Raw genomic sequence first — 14,184 nt, forward strand, 5'->3', positions numbered from 1 at the left:
AAATTCAATGTTTGTCATACTGTTAGAATAAATAGAAACAACAATATTTTTGAAAAATATAATTATTTATGGAACACCGAACTTTTTAAAGTGTCCAAAATCCTGGACACCGAACCCACGACATATCGACTGCGAGACACCAAAGATGATGAGATTACCGGCGGTTTTTATGACTATGAACTGCAAAAAGTTAGAAAAACTAGTAAAATTTATCAAATTGAAAAGATATTAAAGAGTCGTACTTGAAGGGGCAAGAGACAGTTGCTTGTTCGCTGGCTAGGATACAACTCAGATTCTGATTCTTGGGTCAGTGGTGAAGATATTAACAATGCCCAATGATTTCTATGTGACTTTCGTGTCCAATGTTTCTGATCCCCTCTACGATGATCTGAATAGAACAAGTGATTTTTGGACGAAACTCTCCCCCACCATCAAATTCGACGACAATGGAAAGTATGAAGTGGATCTTGTCGACTGTATTCTCAAAAATACCTACGACATCCTGAGAAAAGATAGTAAATATGAAATAAATATTAGACCCTATGATTGGCCGCCACCCCCCTCAGGTGATCAAGAACAAATTCAAAAGATAAATTGGATGGATTATCCATATATTGAATTACCCTCCAAGGAACTCACCTGTATGAATGATTTATGTCGTTCTATCAATAAAAGAATTTCCGCTCGTAAAAAAGGATTTTTTCATTTCAACTATTCAAAGGAGGAGGGTAAGATCTACATTAGATCACCCATTTCCAGCGAAAAGGTTATTCTCAATGATAGCCTAATGGATGTTCTTGGCTTTAAGCTCAATATAATCAACGGTGAAAGTGCTGGGAACAATTATTTCACTTTTGCTTACTACCAACCTGCCTTTTCCACAGACACTTGTATATTTCTCTACGCCTCATTTGTGGAAAAATCTCGGGTTGGTAATTCAAATGTTCCCCTCCTAAGAGTTCTTGAACGAAAAACCAATCAAGAGCATGTTCATCACTAAAATATAAAGCATCTTCATTATGGTCATGTAAACACTTCCTATTTGGAAAACTTTTAGTTAGTACTAATAATCAAATTGGGTGACTCCATATCAATTTGAAAAGGCTTTGCTTTGATTACATGTCATTATTATCCTACCGTTCAATAAGTTATCTGATAAAAAAGTGGTATTCACTTGTCCTGATATTGACTGTTATGTTAATACTCTTAGCCCAAGACAACAGGGCAATGGAATGGACTATTACAAAGGTAGCTCGTCAATGTCTGGCTATGGTCTTGGCAGTTGGTTTGCTAAGCTGTTTCGCTCTGCACTACCACTGGCTAGAAAATATATTGTACCGGCTGTTACAGATTTTGCTTCCTCTATACTATACGATTGGGGCTCCGGCAAGGATTTAAAAAAAAGGGCTACGGAAAATTTCAAGTCCAGTGCGTGAGCCCTTGGCGAGAAATGAAAACAAAACGATAAAGGCTTAAAAAGGTCGAGAAACACTGCATCACTCATCAGTCTCCACTCAGGTCGGAAGCGAGAGAAATCACCCCTCATGTCAAAGAAAAGAAGGGAAAATTCGACACGTACTGTAAGCAGGAGAAGAAGAAGCCCCAGAGAGAAAACTGTTAGATAAAAGCTGGATTTCTTCTCCTAAGATGTTCTGTCTGCCGCAAAAAGACTCTCAGCCTTCAATCACCGCCTCATTGAATCTATTCAATGCTGAAGATGTTGATGTGAGTGTCAAGCATGGATACTATGAACAATTTTATCCTCAACAACCCCTCTCCGATAATATTCACTTTCAAATTTATTCCAATGAAGACTACTTTATGGACATGTCTTCAACATTTATATATTTACAAATGAAAGTCCAGAAATCTGATATTAAAATGCCAATTCGGGCCGACGCAATATCCTATAAAAACTGTATATTACAGAATCTAATTCGTCAAATCAGTGTCTACATCAATGGCACGCTGGTGAGCACAAGCAATAATCTCTCAAATTATACAAGCTATATGCAATTCATGCTGATGACACGCAAGTCATACAAGGAATTGAGAGGCATCTCCAATGGATATGAATATATTACTAATACTGATAGTGCAGATGCACTTAAAAATGCTACAACTAGTGAATTACATCTAGTTGGAAAAATATATCATGAAATATTTAATATACCACAATGGCTACCACCCAATGTTAAAGTGGATATAAAACTGACGCTTGCACCATCCAATTTCATAATGAGAAAAGAACTTGTTGCCAATCCTGATGTAACTTTCCCTCACCTCGGCAATACTACATGTACGCAAACAACAGGCTATGAGTTCTGTTGCTTTGGCAGTGGAAAATCTGAGAGCCAGTGGAAAAAATATTAAACTACTTGTTCCTCATACAATCACCAATCAACGTCATATTGCCATGGGGTCACGCACCTTCACCGATTCATCCTTTATCAATGGCGAAATTCCATCAAAACTCGCTTTGGCATTTGTAAAAAGCGCTAGTGCAATAGGATCGTGGACTGGATGCCCACATAAATTCGAGATGTTTGGACTTTCATCTCTTGTGTGCAAAGTAAACGGCATCCCACTCTACAATCTATCTTTTGATAAATCCTATAGAATATTGTATGAGTTGGCCATGCAAACCATAGATCACGATTCGCAACTATTTGAAAATGGTATAACCGAAGATATGTTTGCTAAAACACATGGTATCATTGTACTAGATTTGTCTGGAACACAGGATATGAGCATAGTACGTACGGGGAGTGTGCGTTCAGAGTGTACATTTGCCGACCCATTGGCTGAGAGTATTGCCCTAATCTCACTAAATCAATATGAAACCTATTGGGAAATCACTCCCGAAGGCAGTGTTCTACTAGACTTGGCGCCATGAACACCAGTCAAATAATCAATATATTTAATAAGGACCCCTACGTGTCCCAATGCAAATCTTATTGTCTGCCCTCGGACTTTCTTGGAAAAATCCAAATTGCAAACAATACCTTAATTATTGTTAATAGCAGTCCGTCGACTGTGTTGACGGGTCATTGGCTGTGCATCTTTCAAACAATGAAGACTATTGAATTTTTTGATCCTCTTGGTCTACCCTATACATTTTACACACCCCACATCAGCAACTATATTGAGAGCAATAGGAAAACTATTATTCAAAATCGGAAGAGGGTGCAGGATCTAACGACTAAAAGCTGTGTCTTCCTTGCACTACTAAATTTTGTATTCCGATGTCGCGGCTATACTTACGAGCAGTTTCTCCACATTTATGGTGACAATCCCCGTCTGAACGACTTTTTAGTGGAAAATATCCTCTCAGACATATATAGTATTGATTTCAGGACCCTAAGAGTAAATTGCTTACAAAATGTTTATAAATTCGTTGATTGATAAAATGCATATATATACAACATTTTTTTTAAATCTTTAATTTAGATTTCTTCACTGATTCACAGGTATCTTCCATGAACCACTCATGTTAGTAAATACTTTGGATTCGCTATATATTTATCGTGATTGACTGCAAAGTCAGGCTCGCATTTTCTACAGTACAATGTAACTTCACTCTTGTCATATCTCTTTGTATAGTCAATGATACTATTTGCATTCATATTATGAAATTCACGAGTTTCAATCTGTCTATTTGAAGCAATATCACATACAGTGTTTTCAAAAGGTGAGTCAAGTTCGGTAACTGCCAAATAAAAATTACCTGTTATTTAGTCGATACTTATAGTAGTGTCGAAAAGAGTCCGTTTAAACCAATTTGTCTTGTTACTTAAGTTTTTGAATTGTACAAAAAACTCCTCCTCCCAGACACTCTTTAATCCATGTAGAGACCAATCTTGTAGCGATAAACTACCATCATGTTTAGGGCTCTCTCCACTTCCAGCGGGGTAAATACCCTCCTACTGATTATATTTATCATTGATGTAAATGGAATTCAAATGACTTCTAGAGTGAGTCACATATGTCCTCAAGATATGAATTACATCCTTTAATATGTACTGCATAGCCTCTATGTAATTTACAAGGATTACATAATTTACACTTTTCACTATAGTCATCAATAATTGTACAATTCTCACATTGAGTCCAACTACCAAGAGTGTACATGCATAGTGGACATGTATAGAACATTTTTGGTTTCCGATGTCAACTCTCTCACAACTAAAACGAAACTGATCCTCGTTCGATAAATTCAGTGAGGGGAATGGGGAGAGGAGTAACTCTGTGAAGTCACCTCTTTCGAATGGTGGAGCCATCTACACCGAATCCATTGGCAATGTTTTCAAAAGTATATCCACGATATGACTCTGCTTTGTTTCAATTAATATATCAATAAAATGAGTATAAGCACTTGAATCACATCTTAAAAGTTTCATACAATAATCCAATGGGGGAGAATCAGTCCTCATTATATTGTCAAGTGTTCCCAGAGAGAATATCCTGCGTTGAAGAGATAACTCAAGAAAATCGTCATCCAAAATCAAATGTTTTTCCATAAACACTAGATTTGATCTAATTCTCTCTTTCTCAAATTTATTCATTTTTCAATCCTTTCACTCTGACTGTTGACTCTAGACTGACCGTGAATCGTTAGCTCTAACATAACCTAACCTGACCAGAAAAGAAAAGGAACATTTTCGATTTCGAAACAATTTTATTGAATAATTACAACAACAACAATAATACTAAGCATGTAAAATTAGCGATACAGTTTATTTTCTTCGATATGTTTCACTAATGCACTTAAAGCACATTGAAGTCTATTCACGTGTGCTATATCAACTTTTGCAGCGAAACATAATTGATCCTCCATTTTAAATTTGCTCAAGGATATCACATATCTTGCATATACTTCATCTCATTCCAGACAAAGCCGTGATCCTCTCGTGATTTCCACTGCAATGTTTGGTGCTCTTGTATTATTGTCATCAACTCCACTGTCAACTCCTAATGGGTAAAACATTCCACTCATCAACACAAATATATATCCAAATGAGTAAAGTCAAACTGTTCTCACTCCTTTGAATTCTATTCACATACTAATAAAACTATAGCAAAAATTATTTCCTTATATTCTCTGCAATCTTCCACCGCTAATATGTAAGTAAGCCTCTGATTGGTCTAGAACGAGATGTAACCAAATCTCTGATTGGTTTAGAAGGAGACACGTGATCCTGTTTCCCGTTATCGGATCAATAAAATTTACAATCGATTACGCAATCAATTTCTCAGAAATCCATTTCCCCTAGGGAGGCTATGCCCATATATGGTACTACCACGTAAAGAGCTCATGAGGTTAAACTAGGTTATACAATCAATTGACCTCGGAAACGTATTCTCCTCGGGGATTCCATGCCCATATATGGTGCCCCGTCACGACTGACAGCACAGGTGTTCTCCCTAGACACTCTATGCCCATATATGGACTCCCCGTGGGAGTCAATAAGGCCTTTCTACTCTCATTGGATTGCAAATTCAAAGGGCTAGTGCCCTTTTTAATAGTCAAAATTGACTGGAGGGCAACTGACCCCACTCTCACGCCCACCTTTTCCCCAAACACACCTAATCAAAATTTTGAGATAGCCATTTTATTCAACGTAGTTTTAAGTTCTGGAAATTATGTCTTTGAGGATAACAATCCCCCACAGCCCTCAGGGCAAGGTAAGTCATGCCCTGGGGGCACATAAGGGTTTTATAGAACGCGTTGTCGTAGAAACTTCCAAAAGGGCTCATTCGATTGGAAATTAAAATGGGTAGTGCCTTTTTTAATAGTCGAAAGTGATTGGAAGGCAACTAACTCCCCTTCCACACCCACCATTTCCCCAAACACATGCGATAAAAATTTCGAGAAAGCCATTTTGTGTTCCGCAGTTCAAAGTTCAGGAAATTATATCTTTGAGCAGGACATTTCCCCCACAGTCTTCAGGGCAAGGGTTATAAGTTATGCCCTGGGGGCATACAAGGTTTTTTTGACAGCTTTGTCGTAGAAACTTGAAAGAGGGTTCATTCGATTGGAAATTCAAAGGGCTAGTGCCCTTTTTAATAATCAAAAGTGACTGGAGGGCTACTAATCCCCCTCTTACACCCACCTTTTCCCCAAACACATCCAATCACAATTTTTAGATGGCCATTTTATTCAACGTAGTTGAAAGTTTTGGAAATTAGGTCTTTAAGGATGACAACCCCTCCCCCCCCAGCCCTCATGGCAAGGGTTGTTAGCTATGCCCAGGGGGCATATAAGGTGCGTATTGAAAGTGTTGTCGTGGAAACTTCAAAAGGGCTCATTCAATTGGAAATTTCAAGGGCTAGTGCCTTTTTTAATAGTTGAAAGTGATTGGAGAGCGACTAACGCCCCTCGCACGCCCACAATTTTCCAAAACACATCCAATCAAAATTGTGAGATATCCATTTTGTTCAACATAGTTGAAAGTTCTTGAAATTAGGTCTTTTAGGATGAGAACCCCCTCAGAGCCCTCAGTGCAAGGGTTGTAAGTTATGCCCTGGGGGTAATATAAAAAGTTGTTGTAGAAATTTCAAAAAGGGCTCATTTGATTGAAAATTGAAATAACCCTTTTAATAGTCGAAAGTGAGTGGAGAGTAGTTAACCCCCCTCTTACGCACACCGTTTGCCCAAAAATATTCAATCAAAGTTTAGAGATAGCCATTTTGTTCAACGTAGTTGGAAGTTCTGAAAATTATGTATTTAAGGATGAAAAACCCCCCAGAACCCCAAGGTCAACGTTTATAAGTTATGCCCTGGGGGCATATAAGGTTTTTACATGATCCTATTGATCAGGTTTTAGATGATCCTATTGCGTATTTTTCTTACATTTGTCAAATTACTGGGATATGCTTGTCCCGTTTGACACTACGGCTTTACTTCGGACCACCTGGAAAGGGCCTAATACCAAGCTCTTCTGGTTGTGTCTAAATCTCCCAAAGTCCCTTATTGCACCCTTTTAAAACAGTTTTCACTTACAACTATTTCGACATACCATGATGAATTGTATTCTAAATTTGGTATTGGTATTACGAAAAATTCGCAGCTTCATGTAATCCTCCCCCCTGAGTATCTCCTTTCACGATAAAGGCTACCGCGACATGTAGCTCAACCAGTATAAAAAATTCAGCCGGTACCAGCACGGCATATTCGGTACGCAAGTAGTTTTGTTCCCTCGTTCGTCAAGATTTTTAAATTCTGAACGCACGTAAGTTTTTTTTAAGCTAATTTTTTATGTAAGATTTTGCATTCAACATGCAAAATTCGAAACAAACGAAAATTGATATGACTTTTTCAATAATATCATAGATCCGAACAGTTCAAATCTTTTGTTAATACATGACATTGTGAAGACGTTTTATGAAGAAGATGGTTTATAAGGAAAAGAACATTGTGTAATTCCCTAAACTCCGAATATTTTTTCCACTTCACGATACACTGATTTACTTAAAAGACGAGAACTAATAATCTTTAATTACAAGATTAAAATATAAAAATATACGACAATTTTGCAATAAAATACACTGGAAACCGAAAACTGGAAATTGGAAACTGGAAAATATAACGCTGGAAACTAGAGTACAGGGATGGAATGACCAAGGGAATGAAAAATTACGGCTCATGACATGAGATAGATCTTATAAGTAAATAATCTTAATAGAATAATATATGAAACCAAAATAAGATCTGTGAAAGGTGAATTGAAATAATTATTGCTGTAACTTCTGATAAATTTATCCACCTGTGCTGTAAGAAATCAAGAGGATTGCTGCAAGTGAGAGGGTAAGATCTTTAAAAAAAAACCTTATTTTGGGGAGCCCAGCCCCCATTTAAATACGCCCCTGCCTAATCTGTCTGTAAGTTCCCATTCCTATTTTCTGGTTAGAAATCAATATCAACAGACTTTTATATAGTTAATAAAAACGATAGCTTACTTAGAACACCAAAGTAAAAAAATCGCTGAAAAAAATATAAGGCTAAATATAAAAAGATTGTTAGTGTACCACAGCACCAATGTTAACGGTAGTATGCCAGTGCGCCAGCAACATTTTTCTCCACGCCGGCATGTCTTTCATTGGCTGCGCACCGCCAATAAATCGGCACGGCGTCAGGGTATATCTTTTAGTTCTTGGAGAATTTTTCCAATGTAGTACAAGGGAATGTGGAAGCACAACTAAATGTGTGAGATATGATGAAGTAAAAATGCCAAAATAGAATCATTCAGAGTATTGTAAATGAGGCTAAGGTCAATTTCCTCAGTGACTATTACTTACAGTTGGAAATATCTTCTGATTACACCCCCCCCCCTCCTAAAAAAAACTTGCGTGACCTTGGACGGGATAATAATGTAAATGTTATTAAAAAAAAAACGACAAGAATCGGATTATCGTAAAAGTACAGGGCCAAAGTAGAATGAAATTGCCGGGTCTTTGGCGTAGTTTCAGGGCTTTGTTCATTAAAGATTTACGTTTCATAATCTCTATTCTAATTTTTGGTTTATCCTTCAAATACAGGTTAAACCACAAAGTCTGTAGGTAGCAGCACCCAAACTGGGAATGGTTTCATCCCTACAGCGGTTTAAAAAAACTCTACATTCTGTTTAAGTTTTATTGGTGACATTCAGGCTATGTTTTATGACATTCCTCCAAGTCTGTGTCACCTTCGGTTTGTAAGTAAAAGAGTGAAATTTTGCTTATTAGCCTCCATCTAGTGGCGTTACTTGGAGGAGGGAGGCCTGTGCCCCCTTGCAACATCTTGAAGAATGCCTTGCACTGAAGAATGCGTTTTTGGTGTTTTCATCAAAGAAATTAAAAAAATCGATAAGTTTGCCCCTTTAGACCTTAAAAAATACATTTGACCCCCCTCCATTTGTTCATGAATTGGCCCCCATTGCCTCCATGGGGGTACTTAAGCTAGACATTTAGGAATCAATGCGTCTGTTTTACCTTTTTTATTCTTTTTTCAATATTAGATTCTACGTATTTGATGGGATTACCGCTGCAAAGTGAAATTTCTTTGAGATGATTCAGTTGTGGGATTATGTTAGCTTCAGAACATATTTGTAGAAAAGTATCGAATAAGGATGCTACTACTCCTCTTTTTACACAAGGAGGGTGGCGGGAAAGTACAGGTATCTATTATCATGTGAGGCTTTCTATGAATAGAACTCAAAAGTGAGGGATTTTCGAAGTTAAAAACGCAAAAAACAGATAATTTACGATTACCTTCTAGTTCTAAGGTGAACTGGAGATAGGAATTTAGGGTGTTAAGATATTATTACGCCAACAACACTCCAAAGGATATGACTCAATGGTCCCACACAGAAATAACGTCATCCTCAAACCGACCCCAGAAACGATGCTAGAGTGCCCATCGGAAGACCCATAGTTTGGGTAAAAAATTGGCTTTATAGGGGAATCATTAACGCAAAAGTGTACAATTCGCTTAATGATGTCAATATATAACTTTTGGAATCAATTTGTTAATTTTACCCTCCAGTTTTTTTTTACGCTCAAGTTCGCATCTTTTAACGTCACGAGAGATCTATACAGGGATAGAATCAAACCTAGCCAAACGCACTTATTCTTCATATAAAACTGGATAGTAATTTGAAGCTAGGGGAGTCGTTGGAGGGGGGGGGGGTGCAATTGTTCCCCAATAATTTAAAGACAAAATTATTATATAGCCCGTGCCCCTTAACTATCCAGATACGGAACCCTCTCGCCTCACCTTCCAATAAAAATGTTGGAGCAACGCCCCTTTATGAAGCTACCATAAAACGTTGGATATCGATATTATTATGCACCTTTCCCGCAAGCGCAGCAATATTGTTCATTATGATTTAGATACAAAAATTAATTTTCTACCCATGGGATCATATGAGTGATACAAAACATTATCTAAACATTTTCTCTTTATAATTATAACATTACTCTATTACAAATAAAAATTGTTGAGACATCCAAGAATTGATAAAATCATATATTAAACAATCAGTCTACTTTCATTAGTTCTTTTCTGTAATTTTGATTATAATGCAATTTCCTTCTTTTTATTGTCGAAGCTGCGACAGATAAAAACACACTGCTCGAAACGCAAACTGTTTTCAGCAAAGCAAAAATCACGCTTCGGTCTTTATAGAAATTGTAAGGGGCTGTAGTAGTATGATAATAGGCACCACTGAACCTACATGAAAAAATACATGGAATTGCACATGAAAAACCCACGCCTTTGACACTATAGTTAGACATGGAAGCATGTTATGAAGCAATTGGGGAGATTACGTTCAAAGAGAGTGAGTATCCTCTCACACCTATACTTCCTTGGCACCTTTTCAGAGCATGTTCTCGTGGATACTTTTCCAAGCAATGTGATTAAACGCGCTTTTAAAATTAGAATTATTTGATTGTCATTTGCAAAAAAGGGGTAATTAGTGATTGGATAATTTTTTAACATGAAATCTCTGAATAAAATATTTTCGGAGGGATGGGATGATGGGAGCGAGGTGTCTTAGAGCACTTGTAATGGTGTTATTTGGGGAGATTACTTTCCTTGGAATATTTACGGACCATGTACTCGTGGATACCTTTCCAAGCAACGTGATTAAACACGCTTTTACAATTGGAATTGTCTGATTGACATTTGCAAAAAAGGGGTAATTAGTGATTGTATAATTTTTTAACATGAAATCTCTGAGTAAAATTTTATTGGAGGGATAGGATGATGGGAGCGAGGTGTCTTAGAGTACTTATAATGGTGTTATTTGGGGAGATTACGTTCCTTGACACCTTTACTGAGCATTTACTAATGGATAACTTTCCAAGCATCGTGATTAAATACGCTTTTACTATCGGAATTGTTTGATTGACATTTGCAAAGAAGGGGTAATTAGTGATTGTATAGTTGTTTAACATGAATTCTCCGAATAGAATATTTTTGAAGGGTTGTGATGATGGGGGCGAGGTGTCTTAGAGTACTTATAATGGTTTTATTTGGGGAGATTACGTTCCTTGGCACCTTTTCAGAGCATGTACTCGTGGATACCTTTCAATGCAACGTGATTAAACACGCTTTTACAATCGGAATTGTTTGATAGACATTTGCAAAAAAGGGGTAATTAGTGATTGGATAATTTTTTAACATGAAATCTCTGAATAAAATATTTTTGGAGGGATGTGATGATGAGAGCGAGGTGTCTTAGAGTACTTATAATGGTGTTATTTGGGGAGATTACGTTCCTTGGCACCTTTTCAGAGCATTTACTCGTGGATACCTTTCCAAGCAAGGTGATTAAAAACGCTTTTACAATCGGAATTGTTTTGATTGACATTGCAAAAAAGGGGTAATTAGTGATTGGATAATTTTTTAACATGAAATCTCTGAATAAAATATTTTTGGAGGGATGGGATGATGGAAGCGAGGTGTCTTAGAGTACTTATAATGGTGTTATTTGGGGATATTACGTTCCTTGGCACCTTTCCATAGCATGCACTTATTGATTTGCATACTTTATGTTCCTTCCTCTGCTATTTGGGTACTTTACGTTCCTTGACACCTTTCCAGAGCATATACTTATGGATTTGATTGCCTTATGTTCCTTGACACCTTTTCAGGGTATGTACTTATGGATTTGGGTGGATTATGTTCCTTCTTGTGCTATTTGGGGAGATTATGTTCCTTGACACTTTTTCAGGGCATGTACTTATGGATTTGGGTGGATTATGTTCCTTCCTATGCTATTCTAAGTGCTTATGTTCCTTCGTATGCTATTCTAAGGGTTTATGTTCCCTCCCCATGATATTCTAGGGGATTATTGTCCATCCCATGCTAGTATCAAGGTTTATATTCCCTCCCATGCTATTCTAAGGGTTTATGTTCCCTCCAATGCTATTCTAAGGGTTTATGTTCCCTCCCATGCTATTATAAGGGCTTATATTTCTTCCTATGCTATCATAAGGGCTTATGTTCCCTCCCATGCTATTCTAAGGATTTCTGTTCCATCCTATGATATTCTATTGCGCTATGTTCCTTCCTATGCTATTCTAAGGGTTTTTGTTCCCTCCCATGCTATTCTATAGCGCTATGTTCCTTCCTATGTTATTCTATGAGACCTCTACACGTGATTAAACACGTTTTGAAACTACGTGCTATTTGCTTATGTCTCGTTGATACCTTTCCAAACGAGCGGGGATTCCCCTCCGGTTCCTAAACATTGCAAGAAAACTGGCAAGTATTTTTACATTCAACCATACATTCATGCCTGTGAGATTAGAGTTACACGTGGACATTGCGAAAACAGCTGGCAAGCATTTTTACATTCAACCATACATTCACGTCTTTGAAAGTAGACTTACACGGGGGAATTGCGAAAAAAGCTTGCAAGCATGTTTAAAGTCAAACATACAGTCACGCCTGTGAAATTAGGGGTTCACGGGGACTTTGCGAAAGAAGCTTGCAAGCATTTCTAAATTCAACCATACATTCACCTCTTTGAGATTAGATTTACACGTGGACCTTGAGAAAAAAGATGGCAAGCATTTTTATATTCAACCATACATTCACGCCTGTGAGATTAAAGTTACACGTGGACATTGCGAAAAAAGCTGGCAAGCATTTTTACATACAACCATACATTCACGCCTGTGAGATTAGAGTTAAACGTGGACATTGTGAAAAAAGCTGGCAAGCACTTTTACATTCAACCATACATTCACGCCTGTGAGATTAGAGTTACATGTGGACATTGCGAAAAAAGCAGGCAAGCATTTTTACATTCAACCATACATTCACGCCTGTGAGATTAGAGTTACACGTGGAAATTGCGAAAAAAGCTGGCAAGCATTTTTACATTCAACAATACATTCACGCAACTGAGATTAGAGTTACAAGTGGACCTTGCGAAAAAATCTGGCAAGCATTTTTATATTCAAACATACATTAACGCCTGTAAGATTAGAGTTACACGTGGACATTGCGAAAAAAGGTGGCAAGCATTTTTACATTCAACTATACATTCACGCCTACAAGAAAATGAAATAATTTAGCTCGTATGATCAATTTAATTTTTTTTTTAATGCAGTAGTTTTTAGTAAGGACACTCGATATCCTAAAAGTGTTTGATTCAAACTTTTACCTTGAGCATCGATGTTTTTAGCAGAATTTCAAAAGGATCGTTCATAAGTTCTGGCGTATCTGATGAAATAATTTAGGTCGCATGATAAATTTAACTTATTTTTTTAATGCTGTAGTTTTTTAGTAAGGACACTCGATATCCTAAAAGTGTATGATTCAAACTTTTACCTTGAGAATCGATGTTGTTAGAAGTATTTCAAAAGGATCGTTTATGAGTGCTCTCGTATCTGATGAAATAATTTAGGTCGTATGATAAATTTAATTTATTTTTTTAATGCAGTAGTTTTTTAGTAAGGACACTCGATATGCTAAAAGTGTCTGTTTCAAACTTTTACCTTGAACATTGATGTTGTTAGCAGAATTTCAAAAGGATCGTTTATGAGTGCTGACCTGTCTTTGATGAACTAATTCATGTCGCATGATAATTTTTTTTTTAATGCAGTAGTTTTTCAGTAAGGACACTCGATATCCTAAAAGTGTTTGATTCAAACTTTTACCTTGAGAATCGATGTTGTTAGCAGAATTTCAAAAGGATCATTTATGAGTGCTGGCGTATCTGATGAAATAATTTAGGTCGTATGATAAATTTAATTTATTTTTTTAATGCAATAGTTTCTCAGTAAGGACACTCGATATCCTAAAAATGTTTGATTCAATTTTTACCTTGAGAATCGAAGTTTTTAGTAGAATTTCAAAAGGATCGTTTATAAGTGCTAACCTGTCTTTGATGAACTAATTCAGGTCGCATGATATTTTTTTTTTTAATACAGTAGTTATTCAATAAGGACACTCGATATGCTAAAAGTGTTTGATTCAAACTTTTACCTTGAGAATCGATGTTGTTAGCAGAATTTCAAAAGGATCGTTTATGAGTGCTGGCGTATCTGATGAAATAATTTAGGTCGTATGATAAATTTAATTTATTTTTTTTTAGTGCAATAGTTTTTCAGTAAGGACACTCGATATCCTAAAAGTGTCTGATTCCAACTTTTACCTTGAACATCGATGTTGTTAGCAGAATTTCAAAA

This window comes from Artemia sp. Qi Xiang Cuo, chromosome 20, assembly GCF_049724085.1.
Source record: "Artemia sp. Qi Xiang Cuo chromosome 20, ASM4972408v1, whole genome shotgun sequence".
Classification (NCBI taxonomy): Eukaryota; Metazoa; Arthropoda; class Branchiopoda; order Anostraca; family Artemiidae; genus Artemia; species Artemia sp. Qi Xiang Cuo.